Source organism: Crocuta crocuta, unplaced genomic scaffold, assembly GCF_008692635.1.
Source record: "Crocuta crocuta isolate KB4526 unplaced genomic scaffold, BGI_CrCroc_1.0 scaffold26, whole genome shotgun sequence".
Taxonomy (NCBI): Eukaryota; Metazoa; Chordata; class Mammalia; order Carnivora; family Hyaenidae; genus Crocuta; species Crocuta crocuta.
The window spans coordinates 6,177,202-6,201,855 of record NW_027532249.1 but is presented as its reverse complement, the minus strand read 5'-3'; the positions used below and the strand labels follow the sequence as shown (position 1 = coordinate 6,201,855).

Genomic DNA, 24,654 nt, shown 5'->3' with positions numbered 1-24,654 from the left:
ATCTTATATGGAACATTTTGGCCTTGACTGTGTGACACTGAAGTTTGCTTGTGGCTGTTGAAATTATTCCTTTTGTTTAAAGAGATTCTACTGAAAAGAACTTTTCATCTATTTTTTTCTTTCTCTGGTTTATTATTCTAGCACAGTGGAAATATCCCATTGTAGCTTTAACTTTTATTTCCTCCTTTTTTTCAAAAATTGAAAACTCATCAACAAATAGTATGTGTTGGTTTTCAGGTGTACAACCTGGTGATTCAATATTTATATACATAAGAAATGTTCTCCATGATAAGTCTAATTATCATCTGTCACCATACAGTTTTTACAGTATTATTGACTATATTCCCTATGCTGTACATTACATGCCTGTGTCTTATTTATTTTATAATTGGAAGAATGTANCAGTCACTAGGTTGTTCTCTGTATCTATGAGTCTGTTTCTGTTTTGTTTTTGCTTTTGTTTGTTTTATTGTTTCATTTTTTAGATTCCACATATAAGTGAAATCAGATGGTATTTGTTTTTCTGACTTTTTTCATTTAGCATCATCTCCTCTAAGTCCATACATGTTGTCACAGATGTGTTGAAAACCTGAGTAATGAAAATAACTCTTACAGAAATATCTAACATTAAAATATACTTTCTGACCCTTTATAGAGAATATTCCCTGTTTAATAGTTATCAGAAATGGAAAATAGCAGTAGTTTCTGGGTACTTGGAAACTGATTAGTGGAATGAGCCATTTTGTAACATGGTGAAGTTTGGAAAACAGGAGGAAGCCCTGTTATGCATTCTGTGGAGATACATGGAGAAGACGGGGGTGGGGGGGAGGTGGGGTACCAGAGCAGGATTGAAAGACAGAAAGGGAAACAGATGGAGTAGAACCTAAAGAAGTCAAGTGTGTCTAGAGAGATGGATCAGAGGCAGACATAATGAGAGCAGAAACTTGGCCCACATTGCATATTGGAAGGAGTGTATTTTAGTTAGGAATTATAGGGACATATTGATGAATACAGAGCTTGGATTTACAGCTATCTTGATGTTACCCTAGGGAAGGAAAATTCATGCAGATTTAGTAAAGGATCATTTAAGTAGTGTTTGGTGTTCTACCTATTTGTCCCATTGAATTAAAAATTAAGCAATGACGAGGGGCACCTGGGTGGTTCAGTCAGTTGTGCATTCGACTTCGGTTCAGGTCATGATCTCATGGTTTGTGAATTCGAGCCCCGTGTCGGGCTCTGTGCTGACACCTCAGAGCCTGGAGCCTGCTTCAGATTCTGTGTCTCCCTCTTTCTCTGCCCCTCCCCTGGTTGCACTCTGTCTCTCTCTGTCTCAAAAATAAATAAATGTTGAAAAGTTTTTGAAAAGTTAAGTAATGACAAGAGTATATATAATTTTCCAAAATTTTGTGATCTCCCTCTTGTATTATGCCTTTCTATCCTTGTAAAGTTAATAGGACCTGTGACTTCAGAGACACAGGACAGACTAAATTGCCAGTGTTCTTAGTAATTTTAGTAAGTTTGTTAAAAACTGGTGTTTAGGGTCTTTCCAGAGTTCAGTAGAAAAGAACCATTGAACACAGAGTTGTTCACCCCATGCAAGCAGGACTAGATATCAAGCTCTTACACTGCACTGCCCCAGAAGAAAATGAATGAGCTCGGCCCCTTGGATGTCCTGTCACATCAGGAGGCTTCGAGGATGGTTTCCCCTGGAGGAGGACTCAGCAGTTCAATTCCTGAGCTAGAGGTTTTTGACTTTGAGTGCCATTTTCCCAAGTACTATTGAGTCCTTTCTTTGTGCTGTGTTCCAATAGCTGCTTCCCACTTTTTGAAGAGAAGGAGTTGGGAAAAAGCTGAAGCTTGAGGAATTCTTTTCACATATGTCATTGCATTGTAGGTTTGCTAGGAATACTGTTTAGAAGATTCGAAGTAAGAAATTCCCGTGGCAAACTTACTGTAATTGTATCAGATGAGAAATGGGAATGTGGTGGAATGGGTAAGATCCATGCATCATAAGTAAGATTGCTCTGTTCTTTTTTGGTATAGGGCATCGAGCTGGCTCTAGAGTCTGTTGCTTGCTTGCCTTTTAATATTATACCAGAAAGCAAGAAGGGAAAGAAGGGGAAATATAAATTATCCAGATTTTCTCCTAGTTGGCTGGTCTAGTTAAAGATTTATAGGCAGACAGATCTGAAAATGAGATTTTATGGTACTTGTCACTTTTTCTCACTCTGTATCTGTCCACTGATTGTCTTACATAAATGAGAGTTGTGGTTAATCAGAGAAGATCAAAGGCAAAACAGGAAATAATTTATTTGTAAGGAAGAGTCAGGTAAGGGCATAAGACTGCTTTAGATTTGTTCTAAAATAGTGTGGAAATTGGGTTTTTATTGAAGTTCTTTTTTTATCATACTTACTTCACATGTGATACTGTATAATGTAAGTTTGAGGAAAATACTGGTTAAAATCAATTAAAATGTTACTTAGCAAGCATGGAGTGGGCTTTTTCTTTCCAGAGCTTACTCTCTTTTCTTCTAAGTTTTATGCCACCACTGATGCCTTATATATAATTGGAAAGGAGGCAAATTCAGATATCTTAGCCGATGTGGATTTAGTTCTTACTCTAAGAACTAAATGTGATCCTTTTAGACACAATTACTTAAGTTTCATAATGTTTTATTAAGGATTTGATTGTCAAATTTGGAAAAAATTAGACTTTTCAAAAAATAAAGCTTAGAAATGAACAAGGAAATTCTAGATCTCATTAGAACATCCTGGTAGTGATCAGTAAAAGCCCCACTTCAGGTGGTCTGTATCGATTTATTCCTTTTCTGTACTATATGTAGAGTTGTGATGACATTTTTCACTTCTGTGATTCTCTAACTTATTATTAAAATGTTGTTAGTTTTTACCAAGTCATCCTATATGACTGACAATTAAAAATATATAAAAATATTAAATATATATAAATATATAGAAGTATATATTCATTTATATAAATGTTTAAAATAAATAAAAGTAAATACAAATCTATGTATAAATAAATATCAATATATGTAAATAAATACAATATTAAAAATATATAAATAGATGTATATTTAGAGCTTGAGCTCTGCAACAAGTTTAAGAATTTTAAATAAGCCAGAGATGTTTATGGAACATCAGGCTTAAATGAGTGAAGGAACTGGAATTTACAACTCATCTATGACAGGAAATAAATATGGCAATGATAAGAGCAAACATGAAAAGTTAAAAATAGGTAACATTTGCACATGTTCACAGATTCTTAGCTATCTGACCTTGAAAAAAATTAAAGCTAATACAGAGAGAGACTAGGATTTCACATTCAAGTGCAGAGTTTCTCTGCTAAATAATAACCTGACTTAAAATTTCATGCAGAAGTTGGTGCTCCCCATAGATTTTAAAGGCAGAATGTCTTGCAGTAAAAATTTTGGTCACAGGTGGTTGATTCTGTTTTCAAAAAGAGATTAAGAGTGTAATCAGAACCTTGTTTGGATCAACAAGAAGACTATGCTAATTGTTGGCTCTTTTCTAGGAGACAGACATCAGGATATAATCAGGAATTTTCGGGGTTTAAGAGGAATTTAGTATCAAAAGATTTGCAGTAAGAGTTCACACAAAGAATTCACTCTGCTAAAAAATGATGTGAATAGTGTCTGCAATGGAATTATATCCTAACTATGCATGCCCATGAAAGTTCAAACGTACAAAACTGTTCTGGAGAACTACGGCGAATAGGTAAGTTTTCCCCCCTTACAAATGTTGGATAGCAGTAAATTTGCAAATGTGATTGATTTCACCCTCCAAGTAAAATTTTATCAGTGTCTTATACGGTGATTGAAAGTAAAAATACTAAAATTCATAAGAGAACTATCAGAGGCAAGATTCTACCTTAAAAATAAAACTGTAATCTCCACTCCACCCCCCCCCCCCAAGAGATTCTTAGGTCCAGGTCAGAAACAAACTCAGAATTCAGCAAGCACATGATAAAATTATATAGTATAATGATCATAGAGTAAAATACTAAAAGTTAAATGCACAACTTCTGTGGAATTGCCTTAGAAAAGAATTTTTAAAGCTAGTAAAAAGTTGATCTTTTACTGACATTTCTATTGTTTTAAAAACATTCAAAATACTTTCTAAGGTCACTTTCAGTTCCTCAGTAGTGTGAACGATTCCTAACTAGAAAAAGGGATTATTTTATTAAAGCAATAATTAGAGTTGATTTCAAATTTATTATTATCCAAAGCTGACCTGCATTTACTTTAAAATATTAAAGTAGAACTTTCCCTTTAAAACTGCTCTCACATTACTATTTGCTTTACATTTAATCTTTAATTCATATGAAGGGATTTGTTACAGTTAGTCTGGGTCAGTGACTGAATGCCTTTGAAGGGATACAATACCGAAATGGGCCTTGTTCTTACCTGGTTTCATTTCATGGTACTGATCTGACCTGGCAATTCAAATGCATAGGTACTATATATCCATTTCAGGGGTCCTTAGAATATGGGAATATGCGTTCATGAGACTATACTTATGTTTCTGTCTACATCAACCTTTATTTTTCTCAAGTTAGATTGCAGACTTTAAAATGCATGTATACATGTATGAAAGAGAGCATACACTGTATTCTTTTATACATATACTGTACAAAAATGGCCAAAACTAATTTATGGTATCAAAGGTCAAGATACTGGTGTCCCTAGGGGTGGCAGTGAGGGCCGTTGGGGTGTGGAAGGGATGTGGTGCCATGGTTGAGTATCTCATTAAGGCTCAGCTTCCTCGTTTATAGGAAGGTGTTTGATAATATGTATAGAGTTCTTGACACATCTGGTGCTGCATAATAAGAGTTTAATAATCAACAGGTACTATCAATAGCCAGTGATATCCTGGCAGTCCCATAGGTTTCTCAAATTCACAATGTCTATTTGACTTTGTCGTCTTCCTTCACCATTATCTACCCACCTGCTGGTAACATGGGAATCATCCTCCTTCTTGCCCGCCCCTCCTGGGCCCCACATCAATCACAAGGTCCATTGATTAGCTTTCCAGAATGTATCAGTTTCTTGCATCCCCAAGGCATGTTCAAGCCATCGGTCTTTCTCACTTGTCTTAAATGCCTCCCTACACCCAAACAAAACAAAACAAAACAATGCATCCTGGGTGCTCACTCTGCCTCCAAAAACTTCTTATAATGCAGACAGAATGGTTTTTCTAAAATGGAGTTCAGTCATGCCACATATGCACCTTACTTGAAATTCCAAAATGCTTTCCCATTTCCCTGAGGATAAAATCCCACTGCTTAAAATTTAAACTATCTTGTAAGCCCTGCCCCCCACCTCCCCACCCCATGGTCTGATTTGCTTCTCATTCCCTCTCTAGCTTCAACTTTTGCTATTCCCTCTTTATAATCTATACTGCAAAAGGGTTTAGGTTCACTCAGTTTCTTTTCAACATGCTACACCATCCTCTTTCATTTTTTTGAGAGAAAGAGAGAGAGAGGGAACACGAGCGAGTGCCCACAGAAGTGTGGGAGAGGGAGAATCTTAAGCCAGCTCCATGCTCAGCGCAAAGCTTCATTCCAGATTGTGACCTGAGCTGAAATCAAGAGCCACCTTAACCTACTGAGCCCCCTAGACACCTGTACACCATCCTCTTTCAATTCACACGTGTTATTAGAAATAGTAACATTTCTAATAGTAATATTTATTTAATAGTAATTTCCGTTAGAAACAGCCTTCTTCTCTGTGCCTCCCCCTGCCTCCCCCACTGTTATGGGCTGCATTGTGTTCCACAAATTCATATGTTGAGGTCCTAACACCCAGTACCTCAGAATGTGACTAAATTTGGAGAAAAGGCTTTTTAAGAGGTAACTGAATTAAAATGGGATTGTTCCACTGGACCCTTACCTAGTCTGACTAATCTTACGAGAAGAGGAAATTAGGACACATACTGGCACAGAGGGAGGACCACACGAAGACACAGTGAGATGGCAGCCATCTTCAAGCCAAGGAGAGAGGCCTCGGGAGAAACCAACTTGCTGACACTTTGATCTTAGTCTTCGAGCCTCTGAAACTGTGAGAAAATACATTTCTGTGTGTAAGCCACCCAGCCTGTGGAAGGATCACTGTTAGGACAGCCCTAGCAAAGTAATGTATCTCTAGTGGATTCACTTCTGTTCTTTAGGACTAAACTTCGAAGCCGCTTCATTTCAGATACTGCCTGAGTTACACTGGCTGCCCTTCTGGAAGACACATCCCATCTTGTGCATTGGCCACTCACTGTGAGCCAGGCCCTATTCACAGTGCTGTACCTGATGCCACCCGTTTAATTCTCAGAACTACTTACGAGGAAGGTAGTTGTATCATCCTGCATTTACTGATCAGAAAACTGGGGAAGAGAGGAGCTGTCAGCCCTGCGCTCATGTAGAAAGGACCCTGTCTCTTTTCCTCAGTTCTTGTCAAGGTAGAATATTCTTAACAACAGGTGTTCAAGTCTAACCCCAGTTTAGCTTTATTTACCGTATCACAGCGTTCATCTAACGTATTGCAAATACTTGTTTCATTTTCTTCTCCGCTAGTCTCTAAGCTCCAGGATCACAACTCTGTCTGGACTTTTTCCTGCCAATCTGTTGGCCAGTGTCCAGGATGGTGTGTGCCTTCTGGTATCTGTAGGATGCTCTCAGCTCCGAGGCTGAGGCGAATGGGCTGCCAGAGAGGTGCTGCGTGGCCTGCACATGGGGAAGGGGGACGGCAGCGGTGATCTTTTAGGAGAGAGGGTGAAGGGGCAGGGGTGTGGCTGAGAGGGCTAAAGTGACCATGGCATATCATAACTTCTCCCTCTTCTTTCCCTACGGTGCTTGCAGTTCTGGCCCTGGGGGTGAGGGAAGGAAAGTATGAGAGCAGGCAGTTATCAAGAAGTATTATATATCCATTCTGTATCCCTACATCTGGTTGGCTCTCCTTTGGCTGTTTTGTTCTTTTGAAACTTTAAAGAAAGTTGTCCCCCGCTTTGAGGGGACAAAGGAGGCAGCAGCCATTCCTACCTGGGGAAATAGAAGAGCTTTGCAAAGGCAGTGGCCTTTTTCAGCTGAGATCCTTGAGAGAAACCCGTGAAACAGAGTTCCTCTTAGAGAAAAAAACTAATCATTTCACACATTTTTTTTGACACATATACAAATTTTCTAAGAAAATCATCATCAAAAGTGACTTTCAGAAAATTGATACTGCTGTAATCCAAATATACCTACTTTCTAACATACTTGGTGTCATTTTGTTTTGTTGACTTCATTTTATTTATTTACTTTGGTTCAGTAATCCAGTTCAGCATTTATTAAACACATTGTGCCATGTTCTGTTCTGGGCTCTGGCATACACATGGATAAGTGTCTTGCCCTCCAGTTCAGAATCTCAAAGGGAGACGAGTGTGTAAATAAGTCATTTCGAATACAGGTGTTAACGGTACCCAACAATAAGTGTTTAACTCTGAATAGTGAAGGAACCTGGTAAGATAGCTTGGAGGTAGTAAGATTTTGGTAGGGTTTTGAAAGATAGATTTGAAGTTTTAAAAAGAAACTGAAAAAAATAAAAACTGAGCATTAACTTTTAAATTCAGTTTTTATGGAGGATTGTCTTTATAGCATATCAAATATAATAAATGTTTAGACTAACCTACTATACTTACATGTACTGTAACATATGTGACACAGGCAGGCATTTTTAGGTCTATTGTATTTATAAAGAATCTGAAAAAAAGCATAGTTTATTAATATTGTCTGTATTGTCTTAGTCTTTTTCTTTCCAGATCAATAAAATAGTAATTTAGGAAACAGAAGTAAGATTTTTAAAAATTTCCCTAGGGAGTGGAATCTCTGCTCAAAGCATTTTTGTGTACCTGTTATTTCAGTTAATTTTGGTAGGACCTGATCAGGGCACAGAAAATTTTTTGTTCTTTCCCTTAAGACTTTAGGATTAGAAAGCTATGACAGAGGGGAGTGCCTCACTGGCTCAGTTGGTTGAGCAGCTGACTTTGGCTCAGATCATCATTTCTTAGTTTGTGGGTTCGAGTCCCACATCAGGCTCTATACTGACAGCTCAGAGCCTGGAGCCTGCTTCAGATTCTGTGTCTCCCTCTCTCTCTACTGCTCCCCCACTTGCACTTTCTCTCAAAAAATGAGTAAACATTAAAAAAGAAAAAAGCCATGACAAAAGATCATACTTTTGCTGACTTAAAAAAAAAGACATTTAACTTAGGTGAAATGCAGTCAATCTAAGTTTCAGACCGAGAGAAAGCTTAACAGTATCCACTTACCATGTGTGCTTGTGGAAAACAAAAGACTATCTTTTCATTTCCCACAAAACAGGTAACTTCCTCTGTTTTCTATGAATATAGATATAATACAGGACTTGAATACCAGTTTAACTTACATACAAAGTAGCTTTCTAGAAAAGGAGCATTTACATTTTACTAGCATCTCATCACCACCTTTACCCAAAGATCAGTCTTTTTGTTTTTTTTCCAGCATGCATCACCATGCAGTTCTATATTCAGGCTCACACAAAACTGAAATAATGATCTTTAGTAAATTAACGGCTTATATTCATTAATCAGTCAACAAATATTTTTTTGTCAGGCCCTCTTCTCAGTACTGAGGATATAGTAGTATATATAACAAAATAGATGATAGTTTCTGCTCTCATGAAGCTCACGTTCTAGGGGCAGAAAATAAGTGAAATAAATAAGTTACGTTTTAGTATGTAGTGTATTATGATACATGATTGTAGTAGGGGGAAATAAAGGAGGGACAAAGGTATAAGAGGCGCCAAGAGACCTAGATGAGGGGTTGTTGCAATTTAAAATGGGGTGGAGGGACAGATTTACTAAGGAAAAGAATTTAAACTGAGATTTGAAGAAGACCTAATCTGCTGGAGGGAGCAGCTAGTGGGAAGGCCCTAGGGTGCCTTTTCCCCCCAAGAAACAGGAAGAAAGCGAGTGTTACTGGAGTGAAGAAAATTAGGCAGCATGTAGCAGGAGGTGTTGTGAGGGAGGTAATGGCAGGTCAGATAACATTGGGCCATTTTAAGAACTTTTATTTATAATCCTTTGGTCTAGATATTCATCTACTTATTGAACTGTAGTGAACGTCTGTTTTATATCAGGGATTATATGAAGTACTGGGGATGCAATAGATTTGTAATACTCGACTTCACATGTAATACTTGCTTTGAAGTAGTTTATGTTACAGCAAAGAGTTTACTTAATAATATATATATGAACATGTATTGAGCATTTATGTGCCAGGCATTACCCAAAAGGCTTATGTATATTAACTCCTTTAGTATTCAAAGCATTCCTACACTATACATACTGTTACCTATGGCTGGGGAAACTGAGGCACACCAAAGTCAAGTGACTTGCCCCAGTTTACATGGCTGGTCATCAGCAGAACTAGGTTTCAAAGCCAGGGGGTCTAACTCCAGAGTTCAGCCCTTGACCATGATACAAAATCTAGTCTTTCAAAAGAAGCAGGCCACCTCTCACAGAGATATGCATCTGACACAGGAGAGCCATGGCAGTATGGGGCGCCAGCTTTGGAGTCTGACCTATCTGAGGGGGTACCTGACCTCGCCTCAGATGTACGCAGGCAATTTACATAATGCTTTTACCCTCTGTTTTCCTATTCCTTACAAACAGGGAGAACAACGCCTAACGCTATAAATGTACTTTACAGGTATGTTGTCAAGATTTAATTAGAGAAATGGGAACCCATAGCATGGTATTTGGCCCAGTTTGGGAACTCAGTAAATATTTGTTTCTTCCTCTTTCCCTTTCTGTAAGTCAATAACATCATCCAGTGATTACATGTTCCTTGCAGGTCTTCTGTTCACAGAGAATACTTGAACAAGTGTGATTGTTCTTGTCATACGGATGGGTTTGCAGAACAAGGTTCTGTAGGTAGGTGTAGCATCTTTTCTCATTCGAAGATGTGGGGATTGTTAAGTTTTGTGTTTAGAGCTGAACTGATCTCTGTCTGGAAACCAGGCATCTGTGTTTGGCACAGCTCAACCCTGCTTACCTTTTGGTGTGAGGCCTTCCCTCAGGCTCTTACTGTGCCGCTTTCAGAGGCACCGGTAGGCTTGGGAGTGTGCTGCTGCGTTATCAGAGGGGCTGTTCATCCTGCCAGGTTGACCTGCCAGCCGAGAAGCACACAGGGCCATGTTACTGTTTCCTCATGCTATATTTTTTCTGATTCAGCATATTATACCTATAGAGACCAAAAAAAAAAAAAAAAAAAAAACCCCAAAAAAAAAAAAAAAAAAAAACCCCAAAAACAAAAAAACAAAACCCCCAAAACCCAAAAAAAACCCCATCATCCCAGAAGCAGAAGACGTGTAGAAATGTAAGTTCCTGCAGTGTGAAAGCGGGGGTAGGAACTGGCACAGCGGGGGATTACTCATCAGTCTGTACAGCCTCAGAGGCTAGCTGTCTATTCCTGTAACTCAGATATCATCAGAAGCCTAGCTGTGTAATTCTGGGCAAATTACTTAACCTTTCTGTGCCTCATACGACATCAGAAGCCTACCTGTGCAATCTTGGGCCAATTACTTAACCTCTCTGTGCCTCTTACAGAGTCAGAAGCCTAGCTGTACAGTTCTGGGAAAATTACTTAACCTTTCTGTGCCTCCATTTCCTCTATAAAATGATGTTAGTAATAGTACAGTCTCATAGGGTAGTACCAAGGAAGAGAATAATAAATATATGTGAACCACTTAGAATGCTAATCAGCACCTAGTAAACATCTAAAATGTTTTACTATTGCTATCATTATTTTAAGTCCAGCATGGCATCTTGATTGAAACATCTCCCTATGAAAGTCTAGACTACAGTTTGGCTTCCTAATAGAAGAAACATCAACACTTGAGAAAAATAAAAATAGATTCATTTATTAATGGCTACAATGATCAAAACTAAAGACATAATCTAGTAGGTACGCCATATGACTCACTTAACTTGTAAATGGAGAATTGTGCTTAAATTTGTTGTTCTTCCATTGTTGAATATATATCGATTTAATAATGTATATGTTATAAGATATAAACAATAAAGGCTTCGCTCATAGGTCGCGGTGTTTGTTTCCTCTAGAAGGGTTACCAAAGTCTGTTGTTTACAACCGAAGCCTACCTAAGAGCTGTGGAAAATGGGCAATAAAATCAAGCGTTAGTGGATGTACAGCACAAAAGCAACAGTCACCCTGTGACTTAATGCCCTCACTACGTAGTTGAATGAATAGTCATTGGCACATAACTGCTAATAGTCAGAGCTGGCTGTTCACAGCTTACTGTAAACAAGAACTATTTGCTGTCCTGGGTTCAGAGCACATTTCCTCTGACAACCATTTTGCTTCTTTTGTTCCCAGTAATCATTTTGGGACCCTTTGTGTTGTCAAGGAAGCTCTAGTTTCACCTGGCAGACTTTTATTCCAAAAAAAGGGGTGAGTTCGTACCTTGCCATGTATTAAAATTCACTTTAAAGCTTGCTTGTAATTAAGGGTATTAGCTAATAATAATTTTGCACTGATTATGCAAGTACTATTACTTTAGTAATATACATTCACCTTTCACTTCCCTCTCCTGCCATATGTTTTACTGTGAGGTGTCTTTTGGGTTTTTCACCCTTACTGGCAGAAGGACTGAATTCAAGATAAAAATCTGTCAGCATTTGCCAGCCAAAAGAAACTAAAGTTATAACACTGGTGAGGCTGGTTTTCTTTTGCTCATGGATGAATCACTGCCTGTTGAAAGTATAATAAAATCATGAGTCGGTATTCAAAACGGTACTGTTAATAGAAGGACCATTGCAAGACAGAAAATACAGAAGCAGTAAGTTTTGGGCAATAGCTAGTATTTCCTTTGATCTCTGTCTCAGGGATTAAACTTGAAGAGTGTCTAGAAATGGCACTAGAACTATTCTTTTATTTCAGCAGAAACAGTTAAAGTTTGGTTGCTCAACCAAAATTGCACCAATTTCATCTCCCAATTGAGGCCTCGTTGAATTAATTATAATACAGTAACTTGGCTAGCTCTCTCCTGCCCCTCCCGCCCTTTTGATCCTCCTCAATCCTACTCATCTTTTCTCATTTCCGTGACACTTACTATCTTCTTAACGACTACATAATGTACTTATTTCTTGTCTTTATCATTTTTATCTGCATTATTAGAGTTAAGCTCTCTGAGGGTAAAGGTCTTTTCTTGTTTGCTAATGAATGTCAAGAATCATGTGTGAGAATCATGCCTGGCATATAGTGATATACTCCATACATATTTGTTTGGTGAATGAAAACTGTGACTAAGTCTTCTCTTTGCATCAAGTCATTCGTTTTTACTGCATGTTAAAAAGGACTGGGTTATATACTACACTCTATATTGGAAGACTCATGGGAATTATTTTCATTAAGATTTCCATGCTTCCTCTTAGTGTGCTTTGTACAAAAAAAGTCTTGAGGAGGCAATAATAAAATTCTACTTAAAATTATTTTTAATGGCTTCCCATTGTCTAAGGAGAAGGACTGATACCCTTCCTGGGCCGGAAGGTTCGCACTTCCTGACCGTATCCACCTTTCCAGCTCCATCTGTGCTCTTGCCATTTCTTCAAGCTGCTGAGATGCCCCACACCCCCTCCTGTCGCATTTGTCCTGCCTGTACATTCTCCTGGCCATCAGCCTCCCCACCCTGTGCGGGGTAGTTGAATCCTGCTCATCTGTCCAGTCCCAGCTCAGGCAGCTTTTCCTCAGGGAAGACTTCACTTGCAACATTTATCACCATTTTGTATTTGCAGCTGAATGATTGGTCTCCCTTTCAGAGAGTTAGCTTGACAAGGGCCAAGAATGTCTGTCTCTGCTGCTCAACGTATCTCTTGTCTTCAGTACAGGGCCTGGTACCTGGTAGGTTCATAAGGTCATTTGGTGAATGAAGGAATCGTTTCTTCTATGTCAGCACTAGACCAATCAGAATGAAGCATGCGTTTGTTAGCGGAGATTCTGCTCAGGCCCCAGGCAGAATTTACTCTCCATTTCCTTCTCCTTACCCTCTCTCTCTGCCTCCCTGCCATTGTTGCCCCACTGGAAAGCTGACTGAAAAATCGCCTTAGTTATCAGTTATACTGCCATTATTACCACTTACTAGAACTGGAGCAAGAAAATATGGAAATCAGATAATTTGGTATTTCTGAAGAAAGCCACTTTATAAATAAAAGGCTCATGTTGTTTTGTGTTTATGGGTCATATGTAGCCTCATTGGACAAGATACTGAGACTAACTATTAGCACCAATCATGGTACTGATGGCACTAAGATATAGTGCCATCAGAGATGAAGTCCACTGTTGAACTACTACAGTCTGGCATTATTGCCACTACAGGAAGATGTCTCATTTGCATAAAAGACAAATGATGTATAAAAAACAGATGGAATGTGACTGGTTTTACCTTGATGTGCAACAGCATCAATAACATTGGTTTCTGTCACCATTTTTCTTCTTAAAATACCATCGTGTAGAAATCTAAATGGACATTTATGGATTTAATCCATTTTGCTTTACTGTTTGCTGAAAGTTCTATGAAATGAGGTATCGTTCACACTGCATGGTGTGTATGGTGAGGAATGGTTCACGGGGTGTCACTTAGCTAAGAGTGACCCTAAATGTTGGATTTGAGTCTTTATATTTTTCTCTGCCTTTTGAAGATGCAGAAACTTACCTGATGGAGAGTGTGGAGGATAAAGGCAAATAGGAAGTAAAGCTGTTCTTAGAGAGTAAAATTCTGCCTGGTTTATAGACACATGATATAAATAAGCCCAGTACAAAATTTTTTTTACACAGGAGAAAAATCTAATTTCATCCATTTTGGAACCACACAGACACGAGGTTTCCACTATGAATTTTTTGGAATGAACAAAGTGCTGTTTGATTTTCATTACGTGAAAAAGACAAATTGAGTGGAAATTGAAAAGGCAGTTAATTTGTGATATGAGGATAAGAGTAAGTTGTAAGATAGTCATCTACCTGTGAAAAACATTTTTATATTGGCAGATTTGGGTATTCAGGTAGATCTCCAGAATTCTCTGCAGAAGAGTCTACTATACAATCTACTATCTGATCACCCATTGCTTTATCAGCCAAAAAGGAAAACAAGTAAAGCTCATACAGATTCTTAGTCATAAAGTGAGTGTGACTCCGTGCAGTAATGACATTCACAACTATGCTAAGGGAAAATTGAAAGTAACTGCGAGACTTCCACTGTGTACACAGATCTGATAAAGCACCATTAATCTTTGCCATCGGATTGTTCCTAATCACCACAGGAATAGCTCAAGACAATAAACTATGTCTTAAGAAAGGTCTGAGTGCTGCGAGTTCACAAGAGGATGTCTCCTTTCTCTGCTGCAATCAAGGGATTCCTGGCCAGGGACTAAGCTGGCCCTGACATTATTGCAGTAGCCTGTTCATCTTCAGGAGCTTAAAGGCTCTGCCTTCTGAGGTTGCAGTCTGTTCTCTGACCAATTGGATATGAATTGTATGCTAGCCTAGTGAACAAGCTAAGGTCTTTAGATCCTGTTTCCAGTCCTGCCTTGGAATTCAAATCAGTCATAACTTCTTGTAAGGTCACTCTGCATCCTTTGTCATTAGGTTTTCTATATCATCAACAGTGGTAATTAAAGATTTCATTTTCATAGAATCCCTGTGCTAATCAATTCAAGTCTATAAACAATTATTTGATTAACTATATGTTATAGCCCAACCTGGTTGCTGAAAAAAAAAGGTAGCATTAGAAATTGTATTGGGGCTCCTGGTGGCTCAGTTGGTTAGGCATCTGACTTCAGCTCAGGTCATGATCTTACGGTCTGTGAGTTCGAGCCTCGCTTCAGGCTCTATGCTAACAGCTCAGAGCCTGGAGCCTGCTTCAGATTCTGTATCTCCTTCTCTCTCTGCCCTTCCCCTGCTCATGCTCTGTCTGTCTGTCTGTCTCTCTCAAAAAAACAAACATTAAAAATTAAGAAACAAATTATAGGCACTATGAGTCACCCAGTTGGCTCAGTTGGTTAGGCATGTGACTTGATTTTGGTTTAGGTCATGGTCTCATGTTGTGAGATTGAGCCCATGTCTGGCCCTGCTCTGGGTGTGGAGCCTGCTTAAGAGTCTCCCTCTCCCTGTCATTCTGCCCCTACCCTGCTCTCTCTTTCTCTCTCAAAAAAAAATTGCAGGTACTTGGCACATACCAGACATTTTATTACATCATCTTAGCCAGTATAACAGTATATTTAACCAGGAGGGTCTGTACTATTGTGTTTAAATCAAATGACCAGTGCAAATGTTAAGTCTTTATCTCTGCGGAAGACTTAACAATGACAGAAGAAAACTTATGACACAACAGTAGTATTGCTTATAGACATTAGCAGTCAGATACAAGATGTCATCAGCCAGTCCTAGATTTGGTTTCTCTTGTTTTGTGGAGGATTTCTGTGTTTATGTTTGTGGACAGTGTTGGTCTGTTGGTTTTAGATTTTGTAATGTCTTTGTTTGGGTTTCATATCAGGAGAATTCTGATTTCTTACAATGAATTGAGAGGAGTTCCTATACCTCCCATTTCCTGTCCAGATTTGGTATTTTTTCATTTGTAAATGATAGCGTATTATAAGACCATCTAGGCCTGGAGTTCTCTGTGGCAGCGATCTAAATTATGAATTCAGTTTCCTTAACAACTATGGGCAGATTCCATTTCTTCTGCTGTAGGTTTTGGTAGTTTATATCTTTCAGGGAATTTCTCCATTTTATGTAAGCTGTTGAATTTCTTGGCATATAATTGTTTATAATATTCCATTATTATTCCTTTGCTATCTGTAGGATTTTTAGGGACAATCCTCTTTTTTCCTTCACGATATTGGTAATTTATGTCTTTTCTCCTTTTTTCTTGATGAAAATGTATCTCTTTTATTCACCTTTTCCAGAATCCAGGTTTTAAAAAAACTTATTTTCTCTATTTTTTTTTTTACCTACTTACTATTTCTTTCATTAATTTACATTCTTAATTATTTCTTTGCTTTGATTTATTTGGGGCTTAATTTTTTTCTTCTTCTACTAGGCTCCTAAAATGGAAGCTTAGATCATGGATTATTGACTTATCTTCTTTTTTTAAAAAACATTTTTTTACTTATTTATTTATTTTGAGAGAGAGAGAGAGAGAGAGAGAGAATCCTAAGCAGGCTCCACACTGTCAGTGCAGAGCCCCACATGGGGCTGGGTCTCCTGAACCGTGAGATCATGACCTGAGCTGATATTAAGAGTCAGATGCTTAACCAACTGAGCCACGCAGGCACCACAGACTTTTCTTCTTTTTAATATAAGCATTTAATGCTATAAAATTCCCTTTAAGGACTGCATTAGCAGCATCCCACAAATATTGATTTGTGTAGATTGTGTGATGACGTAGTTTTGTATTATTCAGTTAAATATATATTTTTTTCCTTTAGGATTTCTTCTTTGATCTTTGGGTTATTTAAACACATATTGTTCAATTCCTGACATTTGGGGAATTTCTAGATCTCTTTTTCCAATTTCTGAAAAAATTCCATTATGCTCAAAGAACATACTTTATGAGTTAAGTCCTTTAAAATTTGTTGAGATTGGTTTTATGGACAAACATATGATTTATCTTGGTGATGTGCCCCATGAGCTTTAAAAGAATGTGTATTCTGCCCTTTTGTGTGGGAGTATTCTATAAATAGCTATTAGGTTAATTTGGTTGATGCTGTTGTTTAACATCTCCCCAATTTTTGTGTACTTGTCTGTTACTGAGAGAGAGGTGTTGACATCTCTAGCTGTAACTGGGATTTGTCTGTTTCTCCTTTCAGTCCTGAGAGTTTTGACTTCAAATATTTTGAAGTATGATTTATTGCCTCCATCTTTAGGGTGAGGTTGTTAGGGTCTTTTTGTGAAATCAGCTTTTTCTCATTAAGAAATAATGCTCTTTGTCCTTGGTCCTATCCCTTCTTCTACAGCTGTGGCTGCCATAGAATTGTGCGATTCAGATCTTTCCAGAAAGCAGTGTACTTAGCCCCTGACTTCAGCTGCCATACCTTTGGGATCTACTACATGTTCCTTCTGTGGCTTTGCTCGTTCCAGGATACTGCCCGCTCATGATGGAGCACAACATGATACTAGAGCTGGACCATTTTTGTACAATGCCAGCTCTCCTCCTGGGCTCTGTCTGCAGGGCCTGCCCATCAGCCTGGCTGAGACTTTCTCTCACTTGCACTGCAGCCTGAGGCCCTTGCAACACCATCTTCTTTCCCCTTCTCTCCTTTCACTGGTGTCAGATCAGCAATCATATCTGAAGGTCTTTCCCTGTCTAGTCCTGCTCTTTCTCGCCTTTGTCTTTCACAAATGGTTTCCCCAGATAAGTCTCCTGAACCTCTGATTTAGTGTTGACATCTGCTTCCCCCAGGACCCAAACTGCCCCAGAAGTCTGCTTCATCTGAATTAATATGTGCATCCAAGCCTGCTTATGCTTAATGTTTGCATGATAAACTTAATCCCCTTTTTACTCTGTGTCTTTTTAAGAAGTGTGTTTCTTGTAGGCAGCATATGTGGTTGGGTTTAATCCACTGTCTTTTTATTTTCAACGTTTGTTTATTTTTGTCAGAGAGAGACACACACAGAGTGTGAGCAGTGGAGGGGCAGAGAGAGGAAGACACAGAATCCAAAGCAGGCTCCAGGTTCTGAGCTCTTAGCACAGAGCCTGATACAGGGCTTGAACTCAAGAACTACAAGATCATAACCTGAGTTGAAGTCAGACACTTAACCCACTGAGCCACCCAGGTGTCCTGGGTTTAATCTACTATCTTGCTGTATGTTTTCTATTTACCCCATCCTCCTCTCTCCTGGCCTTTTTTGGGGATTCCTTGTGTATATATTTTTAATTCCATTTATCTCCTTTCTTCCTTATAACTTAGCTGTTTGTTCATTATTTTTAATGGTCACTCCAGAGTTTATAGTATCGCACTTTAGCTTTTTACTTTTCACTTTCAAATAATACATCACTTCATGTGTAACATAAGGGCTTAATGACTTTATGCTTTCATTTTCTCCTTCCTATCCTTCATAATATTGCTATAATGCATTTTAACTAGCTATGCCAAAAACCATGTAATACATTGTTATTATTTTTTGTTTTAAACAGTCAATTATATTTTAGAGAAATATAAGGAATACTTTAATTTTACATATGCTCACATATTTACAAATTTCCACACTTTTAATTCTTTTGTGTAGCTCCAAGGTTCCAACTGGTATTACTTTCTTTTTTGAAAAACTTGTTCTAACATTTGTTGTAGTGCAGATCTGCTGGACGTGAATCCCTTGTACTTTTGTTTATATAAGATAGTATTTTTAAAGTCTTTGTTTTTGAAGGATTTTTCACTGGATATAGAATTTTAGGATGACCTTTTCATTTTTCTTTCAGCACTTTAAAGATGTCATCCAGCTGCTCTTTGCTTGTGTTGTTTTAATGAAAAGTTTGCAATCATTCTTATTGTTGCTCTTCTGTACATTACGTCTGTTTTTTCCACTCTGCTGCGTTTGATGTTTTCCCTTTATCTCTGATTTTCAGCAATTGTGTCACGATATTTGCCTGGCTGTGGTTTTCTTTGTAGTATCTTTGTTGGGATTCGCTGAAATTTTTGGATTTCTGGTTTGTAGTTTTCATCAAATTTGGAAAAATTGCAGCCATTATTTCTCTACCTCATTTTGATCCTCTGACNCTAGGACTCAAGTAACATACGTGTTAGACCACTTGGTGTCATCCCACATATCACTGAGGTTCTGTTCATTTTTTGCAGCGTTTTTTCTCCCTCTGTGTTTTAAGTTTGACTATTTTCTGTATTGGCTTCAAATATGCTGGTCTTCTCTGCAGTTAATCAATGTCCTGACAATTGCATCTAGTATATTATCATTTCAAATCATTTTTCATTTCTATAAAGCCTTATTTAAAAATTTTCCATTTGTTTCCTCATAGAGTTCCTTTAAGTCCTTAAGTATGTCGAACATATTTGTCATTGTCTTGTGTGCCACTTCTCCTCTGTCCTATTGAGTCTGTTTCTATGTCTCACTGTCCTGCTTCTTTGTATGTATAGTATTTTTTTTTTATTATTATTGAATACTAGATTTGTGATTTGTTTGTTTTTACTCAGTGCAAAGTTTATTGTCTTTCTCTTAAAAGGTTTGTTAGGGCAGGTCTACAGCAGCCTTTACTGTAGGGTGGATGTAACCATACAACTCAGATGGTACTTGAAAGTTTCATACTGCTAAAGAATCTTCTGGGGTTGGGAACCTGAAGCCCCAGGCAGTGAACACAGACTTTCTAGTCTGGCTATTAAAAACTCATGTGTCTCTTTGCTCTTTGCAAAATCTGTGAATCCTTTAACTTAAAGATCCTCATTTGGTTTTTGGCCAGCATTATGAAGTTAATTAACCCTGTGTATGTGTGCCTTACCATTTAGCAACAAACTCGAGAAGACCCATATATGGACTTCTTGAGCCCTTTGTCTGCATAGATCCTTCCTGTCTCATACTTGCCCTAGAACATTCCATCTGCCTTCGCTTCTGTGAACTCTCTTCTGTGTCCCTTTAAGTCAGTGGGACCCCAGGATTCTTGGGCTTCCTCTCAGTGCACCGCCAGTCTGGAATGTGCATCCGTGATGAAAGCTGGGGTAACTGTAGAGTTCACCTCAGTGGTTCCCCATCTCTCAGGGATCACAACTCATACTTTCTTCTCACATTTATAAGCAGTTGTTCACATATTTTATCCAGTTTTCCAGTTGTATGGCAGGAAGGCTACTGCAGTCCCAGTTAATCCATCATGGCGAGAACCAGAAATATCAGTTGTTCTGGATATTCTGACACTTAAGGTAGGCTTTGAGAACATCTGTTGTTGAACAAGAAGCAATTTTTTAGAGACTCCAAGGCCATTTATGGTGCCCTGGGTTGGCACAGACTAAGACTGGGCACAGCACTGTGGTTGGGCTTTTCAGAAAGAAGGGGGTAAGGTAACTGGGAGATACGGGGTGGCAGTGGCCTCTTTTCTTTGTAGGTACCCTTTTCCTAGTCATAAATCTAGGACAACCTGTACATTCAGACTATTCCAAGAATGGAGGTTCCTGCCTGGAAAATTATTTATCTCTTATTTTATGGATGGAACTTCTTTTTCCATTGAATGTTCATGGCAATTTAAGTATTTTTATAATTTTTTAAATGTTTATTTTTGAGAGAGTGAGAGAAAGACAGAGTGCAGGCAGGGGAGGGGCAGAGAGAGGGAGACACAGAATCTAAAGCAGGCTCCAGGCCCCAAGCTGTCAGCACAGAGCCTGACACGGGGCTTGAACCCACAAGCTGGTGAGATCATGACCTGAACCAGTCAGATGCTTAACCGACTAAGCCACCTAGGCACCCAAAGTTAAGTATTTCTTTTAATCTTTTTCTTCAGCATCAGTGCTGTTTATTTGAGGACTTCTAAAAGCCAGGTGCTCTGTTGGGCATTTGTACTAAATCATTCATTTTTTACCACTGTCTGAGGAGGCAGGCACGAATATGACCTCTGTTTTATCAGCGAGTAATGCAAAGTGTAGAAGGATTAACTTTGCCCCAGTTCACGCAGTGTGAGGTGGCAAAGCCCATTGAACTTGTCCTTCTTCTTCCATGCCCTGCACTCTTGATATGAAGGTCTACGTTCTGCCTTAGTCACACTCCCTCTGTACCGTAGCTCCTTCTGTACCCGTCCTGCCAGTTCATGAACTGACTGGGAATAGGCACCCTGTGCTTACCGTCTTACATCTTCAGAGCGCTCAGCAGAGCCCCTGCCCCCGGCAAGGGGAGAGGGAGAAAAGGAGGGACGAATGTCATTGTCTTCATCTCTCACTTTGGAAGAGAAATAGTCTGAGAATTAACTTGTTATCAAAATACTTCCTTATCAATAAGACTGATCTTTTGACGTGACTTTGTTTTAGTTACTTTATTCCTTATTAATCATAGTCGCTAGAGTCAGCTCACCGGAAATCAGCTGTCCTATGAAACAACAGATGGCAGAAAGGAAAAATTCTTGATTCTTCTGTTGTGCAGTGTACGTGCCTAGTAATGGCAGACTCTGGGATAATGTGTTTTATGATATGTGCTCCTTTTAGTCATACCTATAAATTATCTTCCCTTAGACGATTGACTTTATGCTTTTTGTAGTAGAAGTGTGTTTGTTAAAACAAGAAACATGATAGTCTCAAATAATAATAGCATAGCAAAACCTCCGAATCAGTAACTTGAAGTTATCTTTTTATTTGCTAATCTCATACCCAGTGATATCCTGATTAAGTCTGTCAGGAACCAGCACAGTGGAGCTGTTCTATAGGAAATGGCTGACGGTACATCAGCATCGCCAGGGGAGGGTGTCCGAGTGTCCAGCTGGTGCTCCCAGAGGTTCTTCTTACATTAGGTGGATGTTGGATGGCAGTTTCCACCATTCGTTCCCCTCCCCCAGGGTCAAATGTACATGTTCCAGGAGGCATTTAAGCCGCATCTGATAACCCTCGTACTTGAACTTACAAGTTCCCTGTAGACTGGTATTTGTCAGGCCAGAGGCTACATGTAAGGTGAGAAAGCCTTGCTGCTGGAAACTGTCAAAAATCCATTTCAGAACTTCTTTAGAACTTGTAATTACTCAATTAAAAAGGCGTCTAGCCCTGGGGAAGTTGTGTGCGAGGTGAAGGAGGGAGTATGTGGCAAAGAACGCGTCTTAATGTCTGAAACTTGGAGCTCAGAAAAACAGAGTATCGGGAATTGTTACAGGCAGGAAATTCTGTTTTTATTTGACCACCACACTCTGTTCTTCAGAGATTCTTTCTCGTTGGCCAAAAGCTATACAACTTTCAGGTCCAATGATTATGAAATGCTTCCTCATATTGCGGAACCAAAATGACTCCATTCAGAGTGAGAAACTTTAAATCTTTTTTTTCTACTTGCAAATAGATCTTTAGTAAGCTCTTGTTCTGTCTATAAATGTGGAGCCAAGAGGGAGGGCAGGGAGGAGAGATGCGGAGGGTCCTATTTCTCAAGCAACGCAAGAGAATTCCTTAGAAGAGGGAATTATGTTTCATAAGATCTTTTAAGATGCAGGATCTTTCCTCTGTTGGTCTATAAAATGGACAAGTATCCCCTAAAGTCGCTTTCTTCTTTGCACATGATAGATTAATGAGCAGCCATCAAAGCATTGATTTTTAGTCTGTCATGGCCTGAACTGGCCTGAACTGGATTCAGGCAATGATGTGAAGGCTCAAAACTAACTGTGTCGTTTCAGATCCCTCAGGCTATCCTGTCGCCTGGCATGTTGTTATGTTATATTAAATATTAGTAGATGGATCATAAGAACCACAAAAGACCATGTGTTTGTATCCTCATTGTCTGGCTAATGCTCTTAAAAAAGTCAATGAGTCCTTATTACATCCCACCACCACCACCACCACCACGCGAGGACATGAGGAGCACCAGAGGAAAGGAGTTTCCATTTTTAACAGAAGCAGGCCTGAGGAAGGTACATTCTAAACTAAGCTAAACTCTTTCTCGGTGAATTAATTCATACTGATTTCGTACCTTATATCCATGTTGTAAAAAAATCTGTACATTAACCATATTCATATATTTTAACATATAGTCCTATTTATGTCAACTGTTGTTAAGAGCTCCAACCTGTCTTAAAATTCTATTACATTGCATTTTTCCTGGGATGTTTTTCTATAGAAAAAAGTTGTGGTTCATTCATTAATTCAGTAAGTATTCATTATAGGCTTACTGTGTGCATTGCATTGTGCTTTGTTTTGCCTGATATTATGCATTTATCTCTTCATTTATTTAAAAACAAGTGTTTATTGCATGATAATAAATGTTAAGTGCTATTCTTGGTCCTGGGAATCATTGTTAAGTATTCATTACCAATGGGGAAGTCAGACGATACACAGGTGAACAAATGTATTAGTTTTGGAGAGAGGAGAGGGGATGTATTAGGTCCTTGCATTCAGCTGCTAATGTCTGATACTATGTAATAGCAGCTGGGAAATTGGATGCCATGATGCAGTGATAGCATGGTCTTGACTTTTAGATAGGGGGAAATGTGGGGTCTTTTACAGTTATGGGGTTCTCACAGTAGACACGTAATGTGCTTGTTATTAGTCCCATTTATTCAGACAAAGAAAGTGAGGCTTTGAGAAGAAAAAGAGAGATGGGGTGAATCTCATATGGGAGGCCCAGAAAGATTGGATGAACTTCTTTACTTAAAGCTAGTAACTTGTAAAGGTTTTTTGAATCAAGCCCTTGCTTTCTGACCCTAAGTTGTATGGTGTTTCTGTCTGCATTACTACTTGATACATGTTGGAATAATTATCTTCAAATTCTTTTGTTTCTACATTTCAGGTTTAAATTCTTTCTGGAGTAGCAAAATTCACAAAATCACAATAGATACAGTGTTTGCTTTTGACTTTGGACATACTTTTTAATAAAGCCTCATATCTGCTTAGTGGGGAGAAGGAGGAAAGGGGAAGAGACTGTTTCTAAAAATTGCCCTCACACACTCCCCAGGTTTTCATAAATCTCAGGCTTCTTGAGGCTGATTACACTTTGCAGTCTTCCTTAGGAAATGGGTGAAAATTGGAGCTGCGATGCAAACAGGAAGGCTGGGAGGCAGATCTGTCCTGCAGGCACTATTTCTTTAAATAGTTACCGTGCAGTGGGAATTAGTTTACCACTTAGATGAGAAAGTCCAATACCCTTTGTTTCTTGGCGGCTGAGCTGGAGGCAGCCCGCGCTGTCCTGTCCCGGAGGGGGACCCAGTGCTCAGAGGGTGTGAGGTGGTGGATGTGGGCTGGAGGATGGCCTCCCCACCTCTGGGCCATGAGGACACACGGTCACACAGATGTTTTGTGCTTCTCCCTTAAGAATATCATCCGTGAGACTTTTATCCTCCTAAAAGGTAAGGTCCAGAGCCCTTCCTAGATTAGTAACTTGGGCTACAGGCTTCTTTCTTCAGACTGATTCTTTTTTAGGAAAGAAAAGAAGAGAGTTAATGGTTGTGATAGCTTTTTAAAAATCCATTTTAAGTGAATGTATAAGTGGGCTTATGGTTTTTATTAATAGATTATAGGTACATAATGTTAAGTGATAGTAAAAAACTGATTTTTTAACCTTTTGAAGATTTTTGTTACAGTGTGGATGTTAGTTCCTAAAGCTCAACTATAGAAGGAGAGTAGATAAGCACTGTTGTGAATTTGGGAAGACTAGTTAAAGTGGAAACGTAAGAGATGGCATAAAATGAATGGCTTAGAGGTCTTTTGATTCTCCTGCTTTTGGGCAGGAGCCTTTAAACTCTAATCCAGTCTTTCCTGATAATCATCGACTTTTGGAAACATCTCCTGAGGTAAGTTCCATTACCCAAGCAAGCACTTCCACTCTCCAGTGGAATTCATGTCGTTCTTTGGTCAGGCCACCCAGCCTCTCCTCTTGTTTCCACGTTGGGAGAAGGGGTGCCAAGCAGAAGCAGCTGGGTTTATGGC

The 24,654-nt window shown here is 38.9% G+C and overlaps 1 protein-coding gene across 6 annotated transcripts in view; it reads left to right on the top strand.

Moving 5' to 3' along the window:
* The window catches only part of ARHGAP28 (Rho GTPase activating protein 28), a 220,910-nt gene that overhangs the window by 61,123 nt on the left and 135,133 nt on the right, over window positions 1-24,654 (top strand). The window contains exon 1 of one of the 6 annotated variants that reach the window (XM_077778099.1): window positions 3,680-3,756. The exons of 4 other annotated variants lie outside the window; for them this stretch is intronic. The gene's annotated coding sequence lies outside the window, so the exon portion shown is untranslated. Of the gene's footprint in view, window positions 1-3,679; window positions 3,757-24,036; window positions 24,075-24,654 lie in introns of those variants that run through there. One more of the 6 variants, XM_077778097.1, reaches the window with a different exon arrangement.